The sequence below is a fragment of the Lolium perenne genome, chromosome 5 (assembly GCF_019359855.2).
Source record: "Lolium perenne isolate Kyuss_39 chromosome 5, Kyuss_2.0, whole genome shotgun sequence".
NCBI lineage: Eukaryota > Viridiplantae > Streptophyta > Magnoliopsida > Poales > Poaceae > Lolium > Lolium perenne.
Window position 1 is genome coordinate 154418423 of NC_067248.2, and position 12983 is coordinate 154431405.

Here is a 12983-nt window from a genome sequence, read left to right on the forward strand (position 1 = left end):
CGAAGAGCCAGTTGCTGTTTTCTGCTGTTTTTGGTTTCAGAAATCCTAGTAAGGAAATATTCTCGGAATTGGACGAAATCAACGCCCAGGGGCCTATTTTCACACGAAGCTTCCAGAAGACCGAAGGAGTCACGAAGTGGGGCCACGGGGCGCCGACACACTAAGGCGGCGCGGCGCAAGCCCTGGCCGCGCCGGCCTAGCGTGTGGGGCCCTCGTGTGGCCCCCTGACCTATCTCCTCCGCCTACTTAAAGCCTTCGTCGCGAAACCCCCAGTACCGAGAGCCACGATACGGAAAACCTTCCAGAGACGCCGCCGCCGCCAATCCCATCACGGGGGATTCAGGAGATCGCCTCCGGCACCCTGCCGGAGTGGGGAATCATCTCCCGGAGGACTCTTCACCGCCACGGTCGCCTCCGGAGTGATGAGTGAGTAGTTCACCCCTGGACTATGGGTCCATAGCAGTAGCTAGATGGTCGTCTTCTCCTAATTGTGCTTCATTGTCGGGTCTTGTGAGCTGCCTAACATGATCAAGATCATCTATCTGTAATGCTATATGTTGTGTTTGTTGGGATCCGATGGATAGAGAATACTATGTTATGTTGATTATCAATCTATTATCTATGTGTTGTTTATGATCTTGCATGCTCTCCGTTATTAGTAGAGGCTCTGGCCAAGTTTTTGCTAGTAACTCCAAGAGGGAGTATTTATGCTCGATAGTGGGTTCATGCCTCCATTAAATCTGGAACAAAGGATGAGAAAGTTCTAAGGTTGTGGATGTGCTGTTGCCACTAGGGATAAAACATCGATGCTATGTCCGAGGATGTAGTTATTGATTACATTACGCACCATACTTAATGCAATTGTCTGTTGTTTGCAACTTAATACTGGAAGGGGTTCGGATGATAACATGAAGGTGGACTTTTTAGGCATAGATGCATGCTGGATAGCGGTCTATGTACTTTGTCGTAATGCCCAATTAAATCTCACTATACTCATCATATCATGTATGTGCATGGCCATGCCCTCTTTATTTGTCAATTGCCCAACTGTAATTTGTTCACCCAACATGCTATTTATCTTATGGAAGAGACACCTCTAGTGAACTGTGGACCCCGGTCCATTCTTTTACATCGAATACAATCTACTGCAATACTTGTTCTACTGTTTTCTGCAAACAATCATCATCCACACTATACATCTAATCCTTTGTTAAAGCAAGCCGGTGAGATTGACAACCTCACTGTTTCGTTGGGGCAAAGTACTTTGGTTGTGTTGTGCAGGTTCCACGTTGGCGCCGGAATCCCTGGTGTTGCGCCGCACTACATCTCGCCGCCATGAACCTTCAACGTGCTTCTTGACTCCTACTGGTTCGATAAACCTTGGTTTCTAACTGAGGGAAACTTACTGATGTACGCATCACACCTTCCACTTGAGGTTCCCAACGGTCGCGTGCTGTACGCGTGTCACTCATACGGAATCCCTGTAATGAATTTGCAACATGAACAGTTGCACCTGAGTCAATCCACCAAGTAGATTTTGCATAACTTAAAAATAAGGATTCATCTACAAATGTAATTAAATCCTCACCTTTCTTGCACAGATGTTTCACGAATGCCACACAGTCTTTCTGGTAGTGGCCCTTTTCCTTGCACCACTTGCAAGTGTCCTTGGCCACCTCTTCATGCGGCTGGTGGTCTTGAGCTTTTCCATGCAGCTTAGTAGGAGGAGGATTCCACTGAGGTTTCCCTTGTGGCTTGGAACTCTGAAAGTTCCTCTTCTTTGTTGGGCTTAGGTAATTGATAGAATCACCAGATTGCCCCTTGATCCTCTCTTCTTCTTGCACACACATGGCAATCATCTTCTCAATGGCCCACTTTTCTGGCTGTTCATTGTAATTCACAGCAAAGGTCTCAAATTCTTTTGGGAGTGAGGCAAATATCAGATGGATGATGAACTGTTCTGGAAGCTCCATCTCCATAGACTTGAGCTTGGAAGACATATGGCTCATCCTCAATATGTGATCCCTTACTCCACCACCAGTGTACTTTGTAGTGACAAGCTTTCTTATGAGAGTGCTAGCATAGGCCTTGGAAGACCCAGACTCTCTACCTTTTTCAGGTACTCACTGGCGGTGTTGCACTGTGGGATTGCTCCCCTTATAGCCTCCAAAATGGAGCTCTTGATCACCATCAAGCACTTTCTGTTGGACGAGTCCCACTTAGCACGATCAAGATCGTACTTCATTCTTTTTGGTCCATGGTCAAGAACCCTTTTGTTGAAGTCATCTTCACTTTCTTTGTCGCCCCTCACGGGGTCCTTAGGTTCTATGGGACAAGCCTCTATCAGTGCCAAGTCGAGGTCAAGCAAAGCAAGCCCCATCTCAACCTTCTCTCGCCACGAGCCATAGTTCCCTCCATTGAGGGTCTCAATAGCCGAGATAAAACTCATAGGATTTCCTGAAACAAAATTTCCATCAAAATGAGTTTATTCAACGTTGGTCAAATTAAAACATGGCACTTCTCAATATTAATTCTACATCACCGTTGGGCAGAAATAGAACCAATAATGATAATTCTGAATCTTGCGGAATACAATTTTATTAACAACGTTGGTCATTAAATAAAATCATCATACTCAAAATTAACTCTCATTTCCTAATTTAATTTTCCCGTTGGTTCCAATTAAATTAGGAAACAATATAATATGACTTCAACTTTACTAGCACAACGGAAACTTAACTTGATTTTCGAACTTTAACCCACAGGAAAAAATTCATATCTTACATATATTCTTATTACTAAACTATTTCCAGAAAATTAAAAACAGAAAAAATCACTGAAAAAAAAACTGACCAAAGAGCCCAAATGGGCCTCTTTCTTATTTCTATGTTAAAAGAAAACAGCACAGAGGCCGACTTGGACCAGCGTCGCTAGATGGGCTGAGCCCAGCAACCGGCCCCGGCCTCCCTTCCTCTCCCTTTGGCCCGAGGAGAGGCCCCGGGCGGCTCCTGACCGTCGGATCGCATCCGACGGCTGCGCGCCGAGATCGGCCGCACAAAACCGCCGGAGCAGACCCGAAAACCCTAGCCCCTCATTTCTTCTCCTCCCTCTGTCTCTTCTCACTCATATCGCAAAAGCGGCTGCGCAAGGCAGACGAGGAGAGCGACGGTGGCCGCCGAAGCAAGCCGTCGCGCGGGGAGATTGCGGCGCTGTAGCCGGTCCTCTCGTCGGTGCACGCGTTCCCCTTGCGGGTGAGTGCGCCGCCGCCGAGCGGACTAGCCGCGGTGCCCTGGCATGGCGCGTCTGCGGAGGCGGACGGCCCTTCCCGGAGTTCGCCGGTAGGTGGAGGCCGGCATGGATGCCGCCTCCCTTTCTCTGTCCCCTTCTTTCTTTTCTGATTCTACTCGGGATGAAAACCGATCTAGGGTTAGGGTTTGCCTAAAAATTAAAACTTCTCTGTTTTGTTCATCTATCCCGGTTTGGGTTACTACCTCAACTAGATCAACGAAAACTAGACATGCTCTGATACCATTGTTAGATTTCTAGGACCTCTAGTTGTTGCATCTAGTGAGTAATTGCATCTAGCCTAACCGGGATGAAACTAGAGGGGAAATAGTAGGGTGCATACCGTCGGTCTTCGTCGACGAGGAGCTCGCCATGGCGGCGACGGAGGAGTGGCGGCGATGTCGGTGGTGCTTCCCGCCGCTACAGCGCCTCACCAGATCGGGTGGCTTAGGGTTTGTGTGTCGGTGGGGAGGATGGCAGCGGACGACCTTGGCGTCCGTGCCCCGGCCCCCACCTCTTTTATATGACGCTGGCGACGGGGGCCCACCAACCATACGGGTTGGGCGCCCCCGATTAGGGCGCGAGATAAGGTCGTACGACCGTTGGGTCGTACTGGAGATCAAACTAACACAAACATGGGAACACTACGGTAGCTGGTAATCCTTATCTATATGTACACACAAACATGAAGATTGCATCAACCGAAGTAAGTCTCAAAGAGGTTTGTGAAATGAAAAGAGCAAGTAGTTTGAACCCTGACAAAGGGAGCACTTATCACTTTTAATTCCATTGTTTGCTAGCTGGATATGATTGAAACTGCATCCTGTATCTAGAAATTGGAATGTATGTGAGATTTCTTATTTTCCTGACCAACAATGTAGCATTGAACATAATTCTACTTTTAGGACTAGGAACTCTCACATATTGGATATATTAAATTGTATTTGCACGGCAAATGCTGCTGTTGTGGACCTAGATCCACAACGGGATAACTACCGTGCTGAAGACAGCTAGACGGCATGGCTGCAAGGGATTGGGTAGACATAGGTTGAGAAGAGAGAATAACCAGGGAGAGATTAGATTGATTGTTCTTCGTTGATTCAAAAGTAGATACACATCATCCTTATATAATGGATGCTCAGGTCTCTGACCTCTCCTAATAAGACTGGGATTATTAGATCTTTCCTAATCCTATACTTTCCTAATAGACTCTTGCCATACTTTTTTCTCATGGATTCCTCCCACGCTGTAACTCCTGTCCTGATACTGTGGACCCACGTCCACAACACTACACCCCGCCGAGTCAGGAGGGGATGCATAGTGGCTTGGGCCAGAGAATGGCCAAGGCTCTGGCACTTTGGGTGGACGAGATGGCAAGCGGTGGTCAAGGCCACATAATGGCGCGGGAAGATGAGGGCAAGTACAGGAAGATCGACGGTAGAAGTCATGAGTGCAATGACAGATAAATTTGAAGTATTCTATTGTTGTTTGGCTCGGTTTTGTATGTACCTAAACTTCGTGTAGACTGTATCTGCTTGAATAAGTCCCTCTAGTTGACCAAGAAGAATAATATCTGAACCGCGAGTTATCTGGATTGTTCATATATGGTTGCAGTTGCATATCATCTAATGACCTCATCTAATACTGTGAATGGTATTGTGCTTCCGTGTGTTTTGGTACTTTGGTAGTCTAGTTAAATCTGTCTTCAGTGCATTGTTTGGGAATTTTGCTCAGTGTGTCCTGATTCCTGAACCCAGTTGCAGAGCGAATGCAATATGATTCTGAAGTAGAAGGTTGCTGCACAGTATGTTCCTTACACATAACATCGAATCACCCTAAATCCCCCGAATATTTGGGAAGACAATGTCCTGACTTTATATGATCTGATATATATTACCGATGTTGTATCTCACCTGTCATTATCATCACTGTACTTACTGTGCTGTGATTTCTACAGCCAGAACACTTGCTTTTAGAGCACACAAAATTTAGGGCTTGTTTGGAATGGATGTAATTTTTGTGTATCGACCGGTATTTACAGCACACAAAATTTACACTCAGTCCAAACGGTGCCTTAATGGCTTTATGCTGTTACATGTCTCATAGAGACACTGCATTTCGGTAGTGAGGCCCCTAGAGTTTGCTGGCTGATGTTCTTAGTTTCGGTTATAGAACTGTACTCGATATATATTAACCAAATATGTACATTGTTGAATTTGGGAAGCTGTTAACTTAGCAAGAGTTGTTGTATTTCCTCGCTGGTAAACTAGATGATTTACCCGCGAGTTTGCAGCGGGATTAGGAACTGTTTTTTTTTTTTTTGCATATAATGTTTATCACATATGAGAGAGATAGCCTAAATCAGGTTAAGCAAATTCTCACCAATCTGAACAACAGTGAGTCCATTATTGCATACAGAAATGAAGTATCAATGTGAGTGGTATATATTTTGACATACCTTTTGAGAACAATAACATAGTGGACCACGTGGCAAAACGGATCACTTAATAACGAAAATGGCACTCCTTTGCTGTACAACGCAGAAGAAGTTTGATCGGCCATGTGTTCTTCAACATGGACATTGCGAATATTATAAGTGTTTATTGTGGAATGGCAGTCTTTGCTGCAAGTATGAACCAGTACCTTTGTGGTGCTGCCAATGGCCAATGGTAGCGTCGGTGCTGCAGAAGGAGCCCTTAGAACATGGCTAATAGAACCGTCGACTGCCGGCTATAGAGCTACCCCATGTCACCAAAAAGCTAACTTACAGCCTACTCATATAAGAGCAATTTCAATAGTATAGCCCTCTGCTGGCTATAACAATATGATATATTATTTGTAGTCATCTTATAGCTAACATGTATAATAGTTGGCTATAAGAATGAAGCACTTTACTAACATATGGCCCACTTTTCACTCTCACAAAGTACCTAGGAGCACGTGCAAGAGCTGGCTATTGCATAGTAGCCCACCTTCCTTCTCTCTCCTCTTCTCTCTCCTCCAACTCATCTAAAATATATTATTTAATGTCTTATAGTCAGCTGACTGGACTCTATTGTACTTGCTCTAATAGATCAGCTATACGGTGGCTGTTAGCTTGCTTCAGGAAAGAATTGAATATTGGTCTTGCATGTGCTCGTACAAGCGTGATTGGAGGGATGGGCTACATCCAGCTGCATGTCCTCGTACTGCGTGCTGCAGCCCGGCGACAGCAGAAGCGCCCGCTCCACTCTCTCTCCATGCTTCTCTCTCTGCCACATAGGATTTCAATGCGGTGGCAAGTGCTATAGCCAGCTGAGCCAGTCTTATTGTACTTGCTTTGGTTAGAAGCTCAGGAGGCCCCTCTGGCTTGGGAGGTTCTGGATGCATCTTGTAGTCTGTCACAAACACATCATCGAACTTTCTTATTACTATTAATTCGATCGTTCCTTTATCAAGGGCCACATCAGGTGTACTCTCTCCGATCCCTTTTAATTGACTCGAAATTAGTATAAAATTATACTAAATTCAAATCAATTAAAAATGATTGGACGGAGTAATTGATTTTAGCGACACCCATCAGCAGAGCAGACCACTTCGCACTTTTATTCAGGCCGTAGCTTCGATCACTTTGCACTAAGGCCATGTACAATGATATACACTAATGTAGACGCTTAACTTTGTTGGTTCAATCGTTTCAGTTGGTATGTAGTTTGGATTGAAATACACAAAAAGTCTCTTAAAGAGGGAGTACTTATCTGTTTTTTTGTGAAACACAGACGTGTACGCTCACATATACGCACATACACTCACCCATATGAACGCACGCACGAATATCCTACCCCTATGAGCACCTCCAAGAGGAAACTTCATCCGGACAGGTCTTGAGATTGACGAAGTTACCACACGCGCTTCGCTGTTCACGGGAACATCGCCTCTCACTGGAGAATTTTCCACCTTTTAATGAGACATCAAAGTGCCAAACCTGAGGTTTGAACTCTGGTGGGTTGGGGGTGCCACTACCCTTCTAACAGGTTGGTTCTCTACTTATCTGATTATTGGTCCAATGGAATCGAGAGTTTGGAAATATGTTTTTCGAGTGAGGATAGACAGAGCTCGGTTGAGGCGCCGTGGTGTAGTGTAATTTGCAAAATGCTGTGTGAGTTTGCTGAAAAAATTGCTTATTTTGTTCACATCTTCAACCCATATATAGCTCAGTTCTTTTGGCAGCTTCTCTGAGAAGCTACCCTCCTCCAGCTTCTTGGGGAAGCCGCCCCCAAAATTTAGGGAGGCTTCCGAAATGGTCTAGCCTAAACTAGTCCGGAAGCCTCCCTAAATTTTGGGGGTAGCTTCTTCAGGAAGCTGGGGGAGGGCAGCTTCTCGGAGAAGCCGCCAAAAGAACTGAGCCATATATGTTTGTTTGCTTTTTTACATTGGACGATACAGGGAAGGATGCATTGATTTTAATGAATGAGTACATAATATGGTTTGCTAAAATTGTTGTGGATGATGCCCGGAACGGCACATAGAATTGTAGTTCTATGAATTTACTCGATAGATTCCCTTGCAAAGACGCGCGCGCCAAAGGCCCAGTGTACATGCAAAAGCAACCAACAACCTCAAGTCCTTGGAATGGTGCGTGCACGGAGGGGATGCTTGATGACCGTGGTGAAGTCGAGTTTCTCCGTCATGTCCACCTGCTGGCCGTCCGCCGGCGGCAGCCACTGGAGGTCGTTGACCAGGCTCCCGACGAAGTAGGCCACGTGCAGCATGCCGATCGAGCGTGTATGCGGGGCACATCCTGGGGCCGGCGCCGAACGGCATCATCTTGATCTCCTTCCTCCCCGTGATGTCCACGTCGCACCCCTCGCCGCCGTTCAAGAACCGCTCCGGCCGGAACTCCAGCGGTGCCGTCCACACCGTCTCATCCCGCCCTGGCTCCGCGACTAGGATGTTTACTTCCGCGCCCTTGGGCACCTTGTAGCCTCCGATCTCCGCGCCGTGGCCGTGCACGCCATGCGGGATGAGGAAGTGGAGCGGTGGATGCCGCCGCAGCCCCTCGAGCACCACGGCTTTCAGGTACGGCATGGCCTGGAGATCTTCTTCGCTGAGCTCGGGCTTGCTCCTGACCTCCTCGTAGACCCTGGCCTACATTTCGGGCGGTTCACCAGCTCTGCCATGATCCACTCCAACAGAGTGGCCGTACCGTCATTCCCAGTGCTCAAGAACTCCAAGCACAGGCTGACCACCTCGCCGTCGGTGAGCGGGCGGTCTCCCTCCTAGGGCACCCGCAGGCCGAGGAGGGATTCGGCGTAGCAAGGCAGGTTGTCGTCCCGGCTCTCTTCGTCCTTGCGTGGATTAGCGGGAGAAGGATCTCGTCCACCCGCCGACGCACGGCCATGTGCGCAGCCCACTTCTTGCGGAAGAGCCTCTTGGTGAGGGGCGGGAAGATGTAGAAGATAGGGTAGCTGAGGATGCTACGCACAACCCACAACTGCAGCTCCTGTATCTCGTCCAACACCTCCGGGCTGTTAGCTTTTAATCTTGATTTGTATCTGCATTTGTCTAGTTCGTTTGCATGTAGTTTAGGTTCTAGAAAGTGTAGGACAGAGAAAGCTTTAGCTGAGCGTGAAGGCGAGATGCCGAGATGCCGTTGTGAGATGCAGTGGCGAGATGCCGAGGGCCTGTGCGATGCAGTACCATCACGAGAAGGCAAGGTCTAGATGGGTGGCCTACATGATCACGTTGCTTAGCCGAGTGATTCGGCAAGTTAGCGCGTCAGATGCTGCATGTAAGGCTGGACACGAGCCAGCTCGGGCTGGGCTCGGTCCGAGCCTGCACTTAGCTCGCTCCAAATGGGCTCGGCTCGGGCTGGCTCGTTTATGCAACGAGCTGGAAAAATGGGCTCGGCTCGAGCTCGACTAAAACTCGGGCTGGCTCGGGCTGGCTCGCGAGCCAAGAGCGACTAGTCACTGCCAGGTGGGCCCATGCTAGCGGTAGGGATGGAGACGATGCTGTGAGGTAAATCGGTGATGCGCCGGCGACCAAGCGAGCTTGGTGGAGCTTCTGAGTGATGAGGACGCCATGGCAGGTTGGGTGAGCTTCGGAGTGGCTGCCATGGCGGTTTGGGCGGGCCTTCTTCTTCACAGGCGGCGTCGGGGGGAGGGGCTAGGACGCGGTGAGAGGCAAGGGAAGGTGGGGCGCGAGGGGCACGGGAGGCGGCGGCGCGCCCGTGCGTGTGTTGGGAGAGCTGAGAAGAACGACTCGTGCGTGCTGTGGCCTGTGGTGACCTGATCCTTCCCCATACACGTTTTTGGGCCAGAAACCAGCCTAGATTGCATTTCTGTTATTACGTAAAAAAAAAGTAACGAGCTTTCGGGCTGGCTCGGGCCGAGCCAGACGAGCTTTCAGCCCGTCGCGAGCCAGAAAAACAGGCTCGGCTCGGTCTCTGTCTAACGCGGGCCGAGCTCAAAACGGGCCGAGCCAAGAAAAGCTCGGGCCGAGCCAAGCTCGGCCCGAACGTCCAGCCTTAGCTGCATGCAGTGAAGTAGTTAGCTGCATGCATCTTGGGCGTCCTAGAGTGATTCTAGGACTGAAAAACGGTCAAGATTAGTTAGTGAATTAGTGCATGGATAACTAGTTGAGTTAGTGGCCGGTGTGGCCTGGAGTTAGCTGTTAGTGGAGTCAGTGGCGTGAGTGGTAGAAGTGCCAGACCATGTGTATATATATTGCATCAAATAAATGGAGAAAGACGAGCCGTGAGGCACCAACAAACACAATGTAGCCATTCTGATCACCAAGGAAGTTTCATGGCAAAGCTGCGTCTTCTTCCTTGGATGAGTGTGTGCGTGTGTGCTCTTGCGTGAGAGAGACAATACAAATTGTGAGAGTTAAGAGGTAGAAGAAGATGAGGCTGCGAGATGCAGCTCCAACACGGGCCAAGCCTGGCGCCAAAGCTCATGTACGCGAAAAGCTCGAACAGGGCGCGCCTTAGCAACGGCCTCACGGTGACGGGCCGCGAGCCGCCGCCGCCGCCGCTGGCTGCGAGGAGGTCGTTGACGAGCGCGTCGCGTGCCCGCCGCCTCGCCGGCGCGAAGAGGCTGACACGGGCCGGGTGCAGCACCTCGGAGGCGAGGTTGCGGCGGACGAGGCGCCAGTATGGACCGTAGGGCGCGGCGTTGATGTTGCGGGCGCCGGAGGTGAAGAGGTGCCCCGGCTCGAAGACCTGCGGGCGGTCGGCGAAGGTGATGCCGCTCTGGACGAGGACACGGTGGGCGAGGTGGCGGTCCGAGACGAAGACGAGCGGGCGGAATAGGCGCACGGAGATGACGGTGCCAAGGCGCGCGTGTAGCTCGCGTAGGATCTGAGGAAGGTCGAAGATGGACTGCCGGAGCGCCAAGAACTTGGCAAGGAAAAGCAGGGCCGGCGGGCCTGGAGGGAGCGACTTGCCGCGTCGGCGACGGCTGTTGAGCAAGAATATGAGCGAGGCTACAAGACAGAGGGGGAGCGTGATGAACAAAAGGAGGGATTGCCATGAGCAGCTGGTTAGCTCCATTGTTGAAGCTCTGGACCAACTCCGGTGTGGTATGTATCGCCTTAAATGCAGACGATGTAATGTCAACGTGCCTCGAGTCCATTTGGTAGTCGTACTTTACACTCTCAGGCCGCATGCAGTTACGCTGTCGGCGCAGGTGAACGTGATCACGGAAGGGAATACTACAGTTTCAGTTATAAAATGATATTATTCCCTTTTCCATACAAACAAATGCACTAGCGCCGCCAGCCGCCGTCCTCCCGCGCGTCCCTCCCTCCGCCGCTGCCGTCGGCGTCGGCCACGGTGGCGGCGGGCCCCAGCGCCAAAGGGAGTCGGGGGGTGGTGGTGGCGGCGATCCGTTGTGGCGGCGGCTGCGGGGAGGCGTGCACGGCATCCGGGGCGGAGTTCCCTTGACGAGCGGCGGCGGATGCTCCCTCCATGGCCTTCCGGCGATGGTGGTGCTGGTGGCTGCGGGTCTAGATCCCGCATAGACCCGTCGTCGGTTCCGCTGATGGTGCGAGAAGGGGGCAACGACCTTGCGAGGTGTGGATGGTGTGGTACCGGCGTCCAAGACCGCGTGGCGTGGCATGCCCGATCTGAGATCTGGGTCGCGTGTGTCTCAGATGGTGCGTACTCCGATTCCTCCTTCGTTTTCGAAGGCTAGCAGATGGCGGCGTGGGGGCTTGTTCGTCTGTTTCGCGGTTTGGAGGTGGTGGTCCTAGGGTTTCTCTTGCGCGAAGATGGAGACTTTCCCGAGGTCTCTTCTTCTTGATCTGGCCGGAGTGTTGAGTTCGGAAGGCGCCGCCAGTGAATGGGACAGTGCATTTTGCCTGGAGTTTTGCTGGATTGGGTGGTATTCGGTCGTGCGCACCCAAGGTTTTATTCCAGCCGTTTGGTTATGGAGGGAGCGACGCGAAGCTCTATTCTATGTTGACATCAAGTGACATTTTGGTCCATGGTGAAGTCAGAAGAAGAGAATATCATGAAGGCCGGATCGGAGGACTAGCTAATAGAGGTTCAAGTCTCCGCGCTGTTGAGGGACTGGCTTGGTGTTCCGGGCTTCGCAGCAGTGGTATGAAAGCGGGGGCGGCAACACATGTGAAGTTCAGAGTCCTACCTTTCAGGGTGAAAATCCAAGGTCTGGCCTTAACTGGTTGTGCCTGGCAATGACCTTGTTGGAGGCATTGTTTTGAGAGCGGGACTATCTTCAGGGTGAAAACCTAAGATCTTTGGTCGGGCGACGACGGTGTTGGTGCACTGTTTCCTTCTTGGAGGCGTCGCTTTTGGAGAGTCTGTATTTCAGGTGTTGTATTGGTGGTGGATGTATTGCTGTTGCTTGGCCTAGAATACTGTAGCGGGACTTTTGTTTCTTAGTTTTCTTTTCTCTTTTTTGGCTGTGTGCATCCGTACTGCCACTAGGGTGGGGTGTTATTGCAGAGGCTGGGTGTAATTGGTATCTTTCGATATTAATATATTCCTTTTATCGAAAAAAATACAAACAAATGCACGTTCCCACCACGCGGTCCATGTGGCCAAAGAAGGCATCGATTGAAGAACATGCACCCACTAGCTGGCCGGCGTACGTGTCACACATGGTCACGGATGCCTGTAAGTGGGAACGGGTAGCCACAGCGCAGTTGCCCCGCCTGACCTACACTAAGCTACGCCAGTGCGTCGTGGTACTACTGTACTGGTAGTAGAACTATGGTTGCATGATGCCTCTCCCTATCTGTATGTTTGATATTTATCCATGTGCTACTGAAAAGATCTTGGTTTGATGGATTCTACCGAGCTTTACATTGAGATTGGTCACCTTTCTTCATGAGATTACTATAGGGGTATTTAGTCTGAATTACATAAGATTGGATGGATTATATTAGTTGATGAGTGCCATGTCAAATCATGAAACAAAAAAGACTTGAGCATGCTGTTCATTGATGCTAGTGATGTGACGATCAAGAGCACGAGATCTCAGTAGGGTTACGCGCTATGTGAGTAGGCGGAGCTGGGCCCAGGCAACACGGGCCATGGCCTGGGGCGTGGAAAATCTACCAGCCTTGTATGCTAAAAGTTGGCCTGGGGTGCAGCCCAAACCAGCCCAGTTAGGTCTGGCCTTTTACACGATTTTCCCAAGCGAGACAGGCAGGCAGCGAGGCAGCAACTGTTGTATTGTGATCCAAATTCG

The 12983-nt window shown here is 50.0% G+C and overlaps 2 pseudogenes; both read right to left on the minus strand.

Annotated features, from left to right (window-relative positions):
- Positions 1–1464: 1464 nt before the first annotated feature.
- Positions 1465–2449, minus strand: LOC139831631 (uncharacterized; annotated as a pseudogene).
- A 5434-nt stretch (positions 2450–7883) lies between these two features.
- LOC127304871 (cytochrome P450 89A9-like) lies at positions 7884–10895 on the minus strand (annotated as a pseudogene).
- Positions 10896–12983: the final 2088 nt, after the last annotated feature.